We start from the raw sequence: 15,498 nt of genomic DNA on the forward strand, positions 1-15,498 counted from the left end.
ATAACTATTGCCAGCTCTGTATTTGTCTCCCTTCCTGTTATCTATAAGCCCACAAATTTTTCCATTTCACTCTCTGATAAATTGTGTCTTATTACTCTCCTTTACCTTCCTCCAATCTCCATATTTACCTCCCTTTTCCTCAGCAAGGAACCCTGTCTTTCCATTTCTCTAATGAAATTAATTCTACTCTGCTATACTCCTCTCTTTTGATCCCAACCCCCATTCCATCCTGACTATGGTCAAGTTTTCTTTCCTGGTTTCTGTAGTTACCACAGGCTACATACTCACATATAAAGATATGGAGCTTGGAGCCTCCAAAAAGAGTTACTATGTGACTTTAAGAAAAGCATTATTTTTCAAACATCATGACAAACATGAATTTGCTGAAGATGACTATATAGTGATGCTCCTTGGAATTTCTGTTTAAAAGAGGTTCCTGCCCATGCAGTGGAAAACAAGGTCCCAACTCTTGTCATACATCATCATTACCTAAACATTCTTTACAGTTTCACTCAACAGTCTTACCTTTGGTGCATATGTAAGTTAGTTGATGTTTACCAGGATCAATTTATTACTGAATTAATCTAATTCAGTACTTTAAAATAGCTTTGGGATAAACAAAGAAAAATGACTATTTCAGATTCTTGTGAAAAAAAAGTGTGACCAATTATATTTCCAAGATCACTTACACATTTCACATATATAGATGCATGCATGTTTGTATTATAGAAATAATGCAGAACATAGTAGAAGAGTGTGGGGAGCCGACTCCTAGCAGAAAGCAGCTATCATCTCTGCAGCCATCTCAGGCCATATACCCTGACAAGAAACTTGTTTTCAACCACCTACAACAGCTGAGCACACTCTGCTAAATAGCTTGTTTTTCCCACATATCTTGTTTTGTTGTTTAATGCCCCCAGCTGCAAGGACCACATGGTAAAGTGTCTTCAACTGTGTTCCCCTGCCTGTGCTTATAAATACCCAGGATTTCCTTGCAATAAATGAGATGAGACTAGAGAGACTAGAGACAAGAGACTTGACCACACACCCTGTCTTGTCTCCATTCTTCGCATCTCTTGCCCCTCCATCACCACTCTCTTTCTTGCTAGACCCTGTTGTCTGATCCCCTCGGAGCAGAGCACTTAGCCCTAAAGTGTGGGGCAGTGCAGGTCTCAACAGAAGAGAGCATCCAGTAACATCACCATGAATATTGCATGATAAATAACACATTTTATACGTACATGATTTTTTGCTTCTAAAATTCTTAATCAAGAAAAGGAATGGATTTATCCTTATTACCAGACCCAAACACCTACTTTTATGAACATACATTTATAACACCTGAACAGTAATTTTTTTTTATTAAAAGCTTTAGTCTTAAGGCTGGTGAGATGGATCAGTGGTTAAGAACACTTTTGACTCTTTCAAATGACCTGCATTAAATTTCCAAAAATGACACAGTGACTCATGACCAAAATAACTCTACTTCTGGGAGATCCAGTTCTTTCTATTACAAGGCATGCCAGTAGAACATAAACATGCACACAAATAAAACACTCATGTATGTAACATAAAATCAATACATCTTAAACAAATAAAAAGTCATGTGACAGCAATTAATTCTGAGGATATGGAGGAAGAGGAACACTCCTCCATTGCTGGTAGGATTGCAAACTGGTACAACCACTCAAGAAATCAATTTGGTGGTTCCTCAGAAAATTGGAAATAGCTACATCTAAAGGCCCAGCTCTAGTACTTCTGAAAATATACCCAAAAGATGTTCTGCCATACCACAAAGACACGCGTTCCACCATGTTCATAGTCACATTATTTGTAATAGCCAGAAACTGGGAACAATCCAGATGTCCCTCAAGAGAATAATGAATGCAGAAAATGTGGTTCATTTACACAATGGAATATTATTCGGCCATTAAAAATGAGGACATCATAAGTTTTGCAGGTAAATGGATAGAACTAGAAAATGTCATCCTGAGTGAGGTATCACAAATCCAACAGGACATGCATGGCATGTTATCACAGACAAGTGGCTATTAGCCAAAAAGTTCAGAATACCAATAACTCACAGATAGTATGAAGCTTAACACAAAGAATGTCCATGTGTAGATACCTGAAATATATGTAGAAGGGAAACAAAATAATCATGGGAGGCAAAGGGAGGAGTGAAACTGGGAGGGAGAGGGGAGAGTGATGGGGAAAGGAGCAAGAGCAGGTATGGGGAGAGACAGGAGGGATGCCAAGAGGACTCAGAGAATGAATTGAAATATGCAGCAATGGGAATTAAGGGGGCAGGGGAAACCTCTAGAAAATCCCAGAGACATGGGATGTTAAAAGCTATCAGGACTCAATGGGGATGACATTAGCTGAAATGTCCAACAGTGGAGATATGAAACTGGAAGAGACCACCTTCAGTAGAGAGACATGGCCCCCATTTAAGGCAGGGGACCACATACCCATCTTCAAAAATTTTAACACAGAATTGTTTTTTCTAAAGGAAATGCAGGGACAAAAATGGAGCAGATACTGAAAGGCCACCCAAGGACCAGTCCAGCTTGGGATTCATCCCATGCACTCATACCAAATCCTGACACTATTACTGATGCCATGTTGTGTGTGCAGACAGGAGCCTGGCATTGCTGTCCTCTTAGAGACTCTATCAGCAACTGATGATGACAAATGCAGATATTTACAGCTAAGTAATTGATTGAGGTCAGTGACCAATATGGAAGAGTTAGAAGAAGGACTTAATGAGCTGGAAGGGATTGCAACCTCATAGAAAGAACAACAGTGCCAACTAACCCAAATCGCTCAGGGCTCCCAGAGACTAAGCCAAAAACCAAGGAACATACATGGGCTGGTTTGTGGCCCCAGACACACCACAGAGGACTGCCTTGTATGATCTCAATGGAGGAAGATAAACTTAATCCTCCCCCAGGTAAGAGGGATTTTGTTGGTGGTGAAGTGGGGAGAGTGGGCAGGTGAGATTAGCACCCTCTCAGAGATCCAGAAGGGTTAAAGAACTCTGGGTGGGGGGAACAGGTAGGAAGCCAACTTTTGAAAACTAACTAAATAAAATAATTTAATAATTAAAAAAGCTCCTGCATAATATATATAATTCAAGATTAGTCTTCAAATTGAAAGAAGAGTAACCTTATTTATATTAAAAATTGAAAATGCACAAACTATATATGTATACTATGTTTTTATTAATTATATGTCTACAATTTATGTTTAACACAAAACAGGTAATATAAGTAATACAAAATATAATATAAATTAAAATATACTAATAAAAAGTGTTCATTTTCCCAAAGTACATGTTTTATCATCTGTACTTTCTATACATTGCTTTGTAAATGTTTATCGCAGAGAGAAAATAACACATCTTCTAATTAATCAAGTGGCATTTTTCTCTGGGGTTCACTGGAAAGAACCCTAACTACCATGGATACAGAGCTGTTAACATAGGGAATCACTCAGAGAAGTTCGTTGTTTTGTTGTAAAAATAATTACAGTCTGGTTTTTCACATTAATTAAAATTGTAATATTTAGTTATAAATAGTAAAACCCAAAGTGTGTCCATAAAGATTCATAAGAATGGAGAGTCATCACTATTAAATTAACCAAGACCAAGAACCTAAGCATGTGGAGACAACTGTCTGAAGACCACAAAAGACACCAAGAGCTGCTTTCTCCATAGCCCCACATTCATCCAAGAAAAATTCACTATAACCTTTTATTATCTCAAACTTGATTTTAGAACACTCTTATTTTATGAATTTATGGTGATCTTTGCTTTCTACTTTGTGGAGATTTAGTAATCTAAGAAACATAAAAATAAAATAGATGACAATTATCAATTTCACTTTACATTTTGCCATATTTAGGAGTAATGAGCTAAAAGCAGTATGACTACTCATAAAGAAGATAGAGTATGTGACTTCTTTCAGGTGACAAGATACATGGTGTCAGTTAATGTACTGTCCACTGCCAGCAACAAGAATAAGTCTTTATAAATACAAGGAGAGGAAGACCTCAGCCACCCAAGCTAGTTCCATGGAATCTGTATAAAATAGTTAATGACAGCAGGAATAAATACTGCTCACTTAGTTATAAGGTATTAATTAATAGCTATTACCAGATACTCTTAAGTAACTTATATGCACAGATTGCTCTCTGGAAATAGAGTTTACCACAAGTATAACTGGAAGGACATGGATGCTAAATAAAGTCCATATTTTAATGAGCATTTGCTCTTTGTAACTATTGGAATGAACTTTTGGGATTTTTACTTTAAACAATTTTATAGTGATTGAAAATTGAAAATATTTTTCTCCTACTAATGAAAAGCTTACTTCATTTTATATCAATAGCCATATTGCCAGGTTCAATTTAGAAAACTGGAAATATTAAAACTCAATTTCTTTTAATGAAACACCCAAATATCTGCCAAAAACTTTCTAAAGAATTCCTAAGTACATGCAAACTTAACAGAATAGAAAATTACTGATAAAGACAAAATTAGTTAATATCTGCTGTATAATCCTAGCTTCAGTTTCATATAATTAAACATACAAAGCCAGCTAACTTGAGAAAAGTAATAAAATGAGAAAATAAAAAGTACAATTTAAATGTATGTTAATATTATAAACATAGTCCTGCAAACCAAATTTCTGGTCTTTGTTTTTTACCCTTTAGGGTGTTTCAGATGTTTCATTATGGGGGATAGAAAACTAATACAGTTGGTAATACCTAGGTGGAAACATTATTAGAGTACACACTCAAGAGAATCCCATATCAGATTCTCTTTAAAATATTACATCTCTGACTATTTTTACATATATATCAGACTACATCTGTTGTAAATACTGATTGGTAACATGACATTTTCAATCACAATGTAATTCTCACTGATGATCTTCACAGTATGAGCCTTTCCTGCCTCTTTGTCTGTTAATCTGCTGGACTCTGTCCTCTTTCCAATAGCTCACTTTTTGTGTCACATATATAACCAGTGATCATATTAAGTGAAATGTGTGTTATTTAAAAAAAAATCATTACACTAATATTTCTATGTCTACAAGGATTTGCAGAGTTTATTCATGATAGTTGATTCAGAAGTGAAATTCTCTGCAAGAGAATTCTCTAATCACTTAATACAGAAAATCCTGCACTATTCTAATACTTACTTTCAGCCCTCACTATAATGAAGAGAAAAAGGAATACTTACCCTGCTGATTTATCTATAAAGATCCTTGTAGGATGAGACACTTAGAAGTAGTTATAAGGAAGAAATTTCATCAGCACACCTCCCTCTAGACCCATACTTATCATGTTGTCTGGAGAAGGCACTTCTGACCTTGAGATTGTTACAGATTGGTACCATTAAATGGGAAAGTAAACTTCCTTAATTCCAGAACAGCTGAGCTCTGGGTTTCTATTGTGTGAGGTATTCTCCCCAGGTCATATCTCTCTCTGTGTATTAACTGATGCCGGTCCTTATGTGCAAAACAAAAGTAAGAATAATAATACCCTATTTAAAAGAAGCTGAATAACATTTTAGATTCTCCAAGGTATCTATCCCACTTCCCAAGCTTTCCTTGTGTTCTCGAAGTTTAATTGACAGTAGCTTTGATGTCTCATCTAGATATTAGCAGAGCTTTTGGTAAAATTAAAAGTTCACCTCCTCTAAACACACTTGAGGAAAGATATCTTTTTTATATTAATCACAGGAGTGTAGTAATTTAAATGTATTACCTGCAGAAATAGGACTAAGGGGATAGGCATGTAATCAGTTGGTAGTGGGCATTGCTACAAAGTATTGTATTTTCAGGACACTATGAAAAATATTCAAGTTATAGGCACAGGTGGGGAAAATAACCCCAGGTCAATGACAAACAGAAGACCTTCAATAAGATCATAGAATAATCCAGTCCAAAGACACACCTATATAAAACAATGGTGCACAGAACACACAGAAAAGACAAGAGCAGAGTAAAAATTTTTCCTTGCACCTTAAATTTAAAACACTAAGTATAAGGAACTAAAAAATGGATTTAAATGTCTAAAAGAAAAACTTAAAGTCACAAGTAAAAAAACACATTAAATAGAAAAATAAACTTCCCTAATTACAGGAAAATGTTGGTGTAAGAAGAACTGACTTCTCATGGTAAATTTTCAAAGCCAAAAGAGCCTGCAATACACTGCAAGTTCTAAATGACAGCCAAACCAAAACATTATACCAAGCAAAACTATTGCTGTGATTGAAGAAAGAACAATTTCTACAATGTAGACAGCTACCCCCCCCCCAAATTTATATTCAACAAACTAATCCAGAGATAACATGTGAAGCATTAATTTGGGCTGAAATGAGAAATGACCATAGCAGAGGGACTGTGGAACATTATAAAGCCATAACTACAAGATCACAAAGTACCACTCAGAACACGACACCAGAAATCAACATGATGACCAGAATTAACACACACGTTTCAATAACACTTTAAATATGAATGGGCTCAATTCTCCACTCAAACAATCACTGAATAACTAAATAATATCAAGAAACAAATTCAAGGTATTTGCTGCCTCTAAAAAAAAAAAACAAATCTTAGGTTGAAAGATAAGTACAAACTTAGAGTAAACGGATAGACAAAAGTACTCCAATGGAACCATTGTTAAAACATGTAACTATACTAACATTTAACGAAATAGAAGAGATTAAAAAGATACCATTCACTACAATCAAGAAAACAGTGGAACAAAAAGACATTACCATCCTAAAAAGTATGTATAGTCATGGACATATAATTTTATATAAAATAATTTTTAACTGAAATAAAAGACATGTTAACATCAATCCATTAACAATAGGTGATTTCATACCAAACAAGAGGTATGTCCTAGGCCTGTAAACTTCTGTCAATGAGAATTAGAATACTTGCCTTTCTCCTGAAACTTGAGATCTTGGGAAGTCTTGGAGGGGCCTCTGTGTGTGTGTGTGTGTGTGTGTGTCTCTCTCTGTCTTTGTCTCTGTCTCTTGCTCTGTCTCTTTTTCTGACTCTCGCCTTCTCTCCATTCCTTCTACCATCCTCTCTTTCTCTCTTTTCCTCTGTCTAGTGCTCTCTCTCTGTCTCTGTCTCTGTCTCTGTCTCTGTCTCTGTCTCTCTCTCTCTCTCTCTCTCTCTCTCTCTCTCTCTGTCTCTCTCTCTCTCTCTCTCTGAAACCATAATCAACTATAAGAATGGAAACAGAATCCTATAGATGGGTGTGAAATGAGCAGCACATGGTCTTGACTCTAACATTTACTTTCTGAAATTAGGATAACTGAAGAGCCTCTTAGAAAGTTAAAGAAAAATAGGAGGAGGTGGGTTGAGGGGTTTCTGGGAAGAGGGGAAAATGGGAAAAGGGGATAACATCTGAAATGTAGATAAAGTGCCCAATAATTATAAAAAACAAACAAACAAAAAAAAACAGATAATGAAACTGGCTATTGCAGTCGAACATTTGAAACCTTTTAGCAGCAATTTACATTACTCATATTACAGGGATTCCTTATAATTGTCAAGAACAAGAGACTATAGAACAGGACCATGAAACTTTAAAACAGTATCTTCATAAAATAAAAGGGGGAATAAATCCCCATACACCACAAATTTATTTAAATCATGTTCTTTTTATTTTAATTTTTTTATAAAATTGGAAACCAAAGAACTTTCTGCTGAGTGTCTATGGCACTCTACAACTAGGCATACTTATGCATAGGTAAAAGGGAAGTCATTCTTGTCAGAACAACCTAAGACAAGTTCAGTCTTGTTAATGAAATAAAAAGGAAGAGAGATGGAGAGCCTTTGGGGCTGCCTGGCAAGAATCTGACATGGGCCAAGGACAAGGAAGTAGGCCTCAGGCAGGAATCTGACATTAAGTTAGAACAAAGATGTAATTTCAGGCAGAAATCTAAATATTAGGCTAGAACAAAGAAGTAATTTCAGACAGGAAACTAAATTTTAGGCTAGAATAAGGAAATAGGCTTTAGACATGAAAATAACTTTGGGCTAGGACAGGGAAGTAGGGTCAGATATTTTGGTCATCCTGATGAACCCTTAGAAACAGTGATCATGGGAGTGTTCACACAATTGGGTTTGATGCCTTGCTTGTTCCTTGACTATTTGCATCTATTGTATTCCTAGACCCTAAACCTAGAACTGACCTTAATACTTGCATGTAATTAAAATGGTATAAATGCAAAAAGGAGGAGAGGGATGCTATACAGGATAGCCCCCTTTCCAGTTGTTTGGGACCCACATAAAGACCATCGCTGCTCTCTTAAGGCCATCTTATCAAAAGCAACCTATAGATTTAATGCCATTCCAATCAAAATTCCAGCACAGTTTTTTTATAGTCTGTGGGAGAGCAATTATTAACTTTATATGGAAAATATTAAACCCATTAAAGCCAAAAGAATCCTGAACAATAATAGCCAAACAGTTGGCAACCAATAGCCAAAACAATTCATTAACTTTGGGAGGAATCACCATCCCTGTCTTTAAGCTGTACTACAGAGCAGTAGTGAAAAAAAAAAACTTTATGGTATTGGTGCAGAATCCAACACATTGATCAATGGAATCAAATTTAAAAAACAGAAATAAATCCACATGCCATTAACACTTGATTTTTGATAATGAAGCCAAAACCAGACAATGGGGTAAAAAAGCATCTTCAACCAATGGTATGAGTCTAACTGGACTCTTCATGTGGTAAAATGAAAATACATCCATATTTATCACCCTGCACAAAACTCGGGTTCAAGCAGACTCATCATGATTGGTTACTGATCAAATGAACTAATAAATAGGATAGTTGTCTTTCACCTGTTCAAACAGGAGCAAAAATTTATTTTACCTGATCTATACACATTGCAAAATCCATACAAATATCTTAACAGTACTAAAATCTTGGTTGTAAGATTTGTATATTGCATAAGGGGCAGCTCTTGCAAGATTAATTCCAGGGGATGCTAAAATGACCTGCTGTTCTAGCTTGCTGCCTGTTTATGCTATTTCCGGAGACTTGCTTCCAGAACAGCTTATTCCCAATGACTGGTTCCTCTAGGCTCTCAGACAGATCCAATCAGAACTTCAGTCAAACCCTAAACTTTCTAAGCATACAGAGACTGGAAAACAGATGTTAAAGCTATCTTTCTTGAATCTAAAATTTTTTCTAATTTTTTTACCCCTCTCAAGCTCCTTAAAAATTAATCCATCATCCCAATTTAGCAGGAAGAAGCCATAGAGAGTCGTCATCCCAATTCCTTGGGCTTGTGTATGTAGTTATGGTTGATTTATAAATTATAGGTGGGTTGTCATTTTGAGGGATAATTTGGAAATCATCATTTTTGACAGGGAGAAAAATAAGTAGATCTTAGAATTGGGAATTTCTGTCTTTCCATTCTTCTTCTTTATCCTTTCTGAGATAAAAGGAAAGGGGTTGAAGGGAAAAAGGAGGTTATATATTTTTATAAGAAATTAGATATGAAGGATATATTGCTCAAGTTATTCCTTTTTTATTTTTTATTGGATATTTTCTTTATTTATATTTTAAATGTTATCCCCTTTCCCAGTTTACTGCCCCACCCCAGAAACCTTTCATCCCATCCCATTGCCCGCTGCTTTTATGAGGGTGTTCCCCAACACACACTTCTGCCTTCCTGCCCTAGCATTCCCCTACACTGGGGCATCTAGCCTTCACAGTGCCAAGGGCCTCTCCTCCCATTGATGCTCTACAAGACCATTTTCTGCTACATATGAGGCTAGAGCCACGAGTTCCTCCATGTGTACACTTTGGTTGATGATTTAGTCCCTGGGAGCTCTGGGGGGCATCTGGTTGGTTGCTATTGATGTTCTTCCTGTAGGATTGTAAATTGCTTCAGCTCCTTCAGTCCTTTCTCCAACTCCTCCATTGGGGACCCCACGCTCAGTCCAATGGTTGGCTGTGAGCATTCACCTCTGTATTTGTCAGGCTCTGGCAGAACCTCTCAAGAGAAGTCTATATCAGGCTCCTGTCAGAATGTACTTCTTGGTGTCCACAATAGTGTCTGCATTTGGTGACTGTATAAGGGATGGATTCCCAGGTGTGGCCATCTCTGGATGGCCTTTTCTTCAGTCTCTGCTCCATAATTTGTCTCCGTATTTGTTCTAGTAAGTATTTTGTTCCCCCTTCTAAGGAGGACCGAAGCATTCACATTTTGCTCTTTCTTCTTGAACTTCATATGCTCTGTTAATTTTATCTTCAGTATTCAAGCATTTGGGCTAATATCCACTTATCAGTGAGTGCATACTGTGTGTATTCTTTTGTGATTGGGTTATCTCACTCAGGATGATATTTTCTAGTTCCACCCATTTGCCTACGAATTTCATGAATTCATTGTTTTTAATAGCTGGGAAGTACTCCACAACCAAAAGTTATCAAAAAAATTAAGGAAGGAAATTTCATACTCGTTAAATAAAAAAATCTACCAAGATGAACAATTAATTCAACTTTACTAAAGATCAAAGCACACATTGCACCTGACACAATAATAGTGGGAGACTTAGACACTCCACTCTCAGCAATGGACAGATCATGGAAACAGAAACTAAACAGAGATACAGTGAAACTAACAGAAGTTATGAACCAAATGGATTTAATAGGTATCTGTAGAACATTTCATCCAAAAACAAAAGAATATACTTCTTCTCAGCACCTCATGATACCTTCTCCAAAACTGACCATATAATTAGTCACAAAACAGTCCTCAAAAGATACTAAATTTATTCTTAAACAAAGCATTGCATAGCCATAATTGTACACTAGTAGAAATATTTATAATTAATGCAAAATTGAAGTTATAATTTCTTACATTGGTAGAGAATGTATATTGATACAGCTTTAAGGTTTTCATTGGTAGAAAATTTTTATAGAAATACAAAATTTGTAATTAATATTGTTACTCTTGGATAGGCATTGTGCCTATGCAACTCATTTAAGAACACAAGGATTTGACCCAGTCTTTCTATAACTGCTATTACAAACCGTTTAAGATGATTAAGTAACACAAGTTAAGGGCCAGCTAGTAAACTCATGATTATATTAAATTCTGATTTAATTATAATAAAGAATTTTTAATATTATTAAAATAAAAATAGCTAAGGGAAGTCAAGGTTTAACAGTTCAGATATACTTTATATAGATAGATAGTCCTCAAAAATATCAGAAATTCAGAGAATTTATAGTCATTTCTTTATTATTATATTTTTAACATGTCTTATTAGATAATAGACATGTCTGCTCCTGAAAGTACTCTTTTCACTGGTCAGAGAAGATATTGAACATCAAAACCTCCATATAGAGTTGTTCCAGTTGTGGCAAGGTAGCCACTGAGCAAGAATTGTCCTAATTTCTCTACAGGCAAAAGATATTGTCCAGGAAAGGACACAAGATGTGAGATATTCAATTGATTAGCTCTGCCAATACAGAATAAGCTAGTCACTCATAATTCCTGTTTCACTAAGGTCTGTCAAATGGTTCTGGGCCAGAAAGCTGAAGAAAGATGCTCAAACCTTTCGTGCAATCAGGGACTGTCTAGGTAATCAGTTGTCTCTGTAAATTGTTTAAGTTTTAGAAGCTATATTTTTGTGCTTCCTATATATTCAGTTAATATTTAATTCATTCTTAGATCTCTGATGGGATTGAAGGCTATTTATGGTCTTATAATCAAACTTAAGTTGTTTAGCATTGAGGCAGATGATGTAGATTTGAAAAGATGGTTTTCGTGTGGCAATGCAAGTTAAAATCAAAATATAATTCAGGTATAGAATTGTAAACTCTTTAAGTTAAGATAGATGTTAGAGTAATATACCTAAATTTATAAAATTGATGAACTGGATGTTATTAGTGTATATAATACCTTATAGTTTACATAACTGTTATTACTATGTTCATTGTGTATCTGAAAGAAATGGACATTTTAATGTACAAAAGGGAGAAATGTGGATTTGGCCTAAAGCTTGCATTCTAATCTTGCATTAAGATGCTGAAAGTACTTGCCCCCGATTGATTTTGATTGGTAAATAAAGTCGCATGGCTAATGGCTGAGCAGATAGATAGAGGTGGGACTTAAGGATTTGCAGGCAAGGAGACCAAGAAGAGAAACCAGAATTGTCATGTCAAAAAAGGAATAAGATCCAGGCTTGACAACTGCAGAAGAGAAAGCATACCAATCATGTAAGAGCCTGGGAAGAGCAGCACCAAGGGGCCCCCACAATTGGGTCTGTAAGCATGATATGTCCTCCAGTGTTGAGGCCCGAGCTGCCCCACTTTTGGGGGCCAAAATTGTTGAGGCCCGTACTGCCCAGCTTTGTGGGCCAAACTGTTACAGCCCTCTCAGCTCCATGCTGGGGGGACAAAATGTTCCGGACTGCTCTGCTGCTTCAGTCTGCGGGTCAGGGTCTAGTGAGAGAGAGAGAGAGAGAGAGGGAATAAAGGGAAAGAGACACAAAGAATGGAGACAAGACAGAGGCTCTGATCAAGTCTCAAGTCTTGTTTATTGAAGGGAAATCTGGAGTATTTATACACTTTTGCCACATGCCTTGTAGGCACATGGATACCACGTGCCTTGCAGGTGTGGATATGATGTAAGCCTTACAGGCATGTATAGCATGGATAGCACGTGCACCTTACAGGCATGTATGGCATGGCTAGCACATGGCTAGCATGTGCACCGCATGCCTTGCAGGCGTGGATACCACATGCGCCTTGCAGCTGGGGGCACTAAACAGCAAAACAAGATTTGTGGGATATCAGAGTGTGCTTCAGCTGTTGTAGGCTGTTGAAAAACAAGTCTCATGTCAGGGTATATGACTCGAGATGGCTGCAAAGCTGATAGCCACTTTCTGCTACAAGTCAGCTCCCAACAGGTCCCCCTTTTAAAATATTGTTCAAAAGGGAAGGCTGGGAAAACTTACAGAAACCATGCCTGTGTTAGGTTGGAACAAAGGACCCCAGCCTCCCTTTCCCGTCTTTGGATACTCAACAGCCATTGGTTGAGCTCCTGTCTTAGGATGGTGAGACCTCCCTTTTTAGGGGCAAGGGTCTCGATATGTTCTCTTACCTGTCATTGACTATCCGGATTAGCGTGTAAGTTAGGGGTTAATACTTGTCAGTCTTGATAGCAGAGGTTTCAGAGTCCCCTACTTCCAGCCTTTAATAATGGACCTGTATTCATTTGAATAGCATCTATCTGTTGTTGTACAAAAGCCATCAGTTTGTTGAACAGCATCAACCTGAGAGACAAGAGACTTAATGCCTAAATAGTCAATATAAAAGCAACACTTTTTTTAAGGGCAACACACAGAAATGCAGAACTGATCATAACAAAACAAATAAGGAAATCTCAAACCCAAAAAACAACTATAGTAACTGTGGTCTAAACAATGTTCCCCACTAAATCATAATTTGGGGAACCAAGAGTCCAATAGAGCCACCCTAGAGATGCAGGTGGTGATGTCTACTTCAGCATTGAGAACTTCTCAGGTCAGGTTTGCTCGTTGATCTGTTCGAAGGCAATTGTGAAGCATCTTCAGGTTTCCTTTGTATTTATTGCAAAGAAAAAATACGCTTCTCAGGGGGTTTTTCCTCCCTGGATTTGTTATTGTTGTCTATTTGTTTAATCAGTCTCTCTGGCATCCAGTGTGCAGCATCTGCAGTTTGGGAATATATGCAGACAGAACCTCTTCCCCAGATAAGCACTGGATCTGGCCCATTCCAGGTTCCAATTAATGGGTCTTTCCAGAGGACTATTGCAAAATTCTTTGTGGTATCAGGATGCCAGAATCTATCTGCAGCAGATTTTCCTTCAGAATCCAAAGTTAAAAAATTTAAAATTTCTGGGGGATCCCTTGGGAGGGTATCATTCCACTTTTTTAAATTTTTTCAAATTGATTTTTCACTATAAACTGAGCAGCTTGTAATTTTTCAGTGGTTAGGGACCACTGATCCACCCAGATGGGTGAGTCCCCTTTCCAGGTGATGGGATCTGCACAAGCCCTAAGGGTGCAGCTGAATCAGTAGCCCCCATCAAAAATACCCCAAGCCTCTTCTTCCAGTGTTACCATAAACCTCAATAGGATGAGTAATCCCATCTTCACTTTTTCCTAATCCTTTCCTTGGGGAAAATTCAGAGTTTATCATTTGAGCTGTGATTACTTCATTAGGGCTACATTTTGAATTTGAGTGAATAAGTCTAGGTCATATTGCATCTGGTTATCACTAGAAGCAAATTGCCCTTCTCCTACTAAGGCATCAAAGGATCAACCATTGCCTGCCTGAATATTTCTCCTAGCCATCTGTTTACAATTCTCATGATACTCTGATTTCCAAATAAGATGCTCTCCACTCCTAAGAACTGCTCTCACTAACGTATCCCAATCACTAGGAGTCAGCCACTCCTCTGCAAAAGACTCTAAAATTTCAAGAGTAAAGGGAGCAGTGGCACTGTATTGAGATATGGCATTTTTTAATTCTTTAATAATTTGAAAATTAAACCCTGTGTGATGTCTCCAAGCAACCCCTTGAGTGTCTCTGGTCTCTGATACAGGGAAAGCCTCAGCCTCTCCCTCCTCTGGCTGATCTGTGGCTAAACTAAAGCTAGAGGACAGAGACCATCTTTGGACTCCGGGTTGAGGAAAGTGAAAATCCGAGGGATTTTCGCAGTTGGCCTCTCGAGACCTCTTCCATGTCGTTAATTTTTGTAGCTGATTAATTAAGTCCTGATACTCTTTTTCTAACTCTATTTGTTGTTTAAGAAAAGATATTTTTCCTGTAACTCTTTTCTTGGATCTACAACCACTGTCTCCACAGCCGGACCATTTGGAAGTGGAGGTGGCCTTTGGGAAGAGGGACATTCAGGGTCATAATATTTGACTTCCTCTTCCTCTAGGTTGGCACAATCTGGCTCTGACAAATCATCATCAACCTTTGGTTGTATTTTGGATTCTAATTTCGGACATATATGTTTCTTTTTATTTTGAACATGAAAGACAGCATTCAAACAACGAAACAAAAGCAGGCAATTAACACACGTGAGCAGCAAACAACAAAACAAAAACAGAGTTGAGTTCAGGCTGACTTATTTCTTGCCCCATTTTCATTATACCTTTCTCTACGTGGCAATCAGCAGATTGTTCTTCTGTTAATGTCCCTCACCGGGTCTCTCATTCCTGCTGCCTCTCATTGAGCGCCAAAAATAGTGAGGCCCGTACTGCCCGACTTTGTGGGCCAAACTGTTACAGCCCTCTCAGCTCCACGCTGGGGGGCCAAAATGTCCCGGACTGCTCTGCTGCTTCAGTCTGCAGGTCAGGCTAGAGAGAGAGAGAGAGAGAGAGAGAGAGAGAGAGAGAGAGAGAGAGAGAGAGAGAATAAAGGGAAAGGGACACGAAGAATGGA

The sequence above is a fragment of the Arvicanthis niloticus genome, chromosome 15 (genome assembly GCF_011762505.2).
Source record: "Arvicanthis niloticus isolate mArvNil1 chromosome 15, mArvNil1.pat.X, whole genome shotgun sequence".
In the NCBI taxonomy this organism is placed as follows: domain Eukaryota; kingdom Metazoa; phylum Chordata; class Mammalia; order Rodentia; family Muridae; genus Arvicanthis; species Arvicanthis niloticus.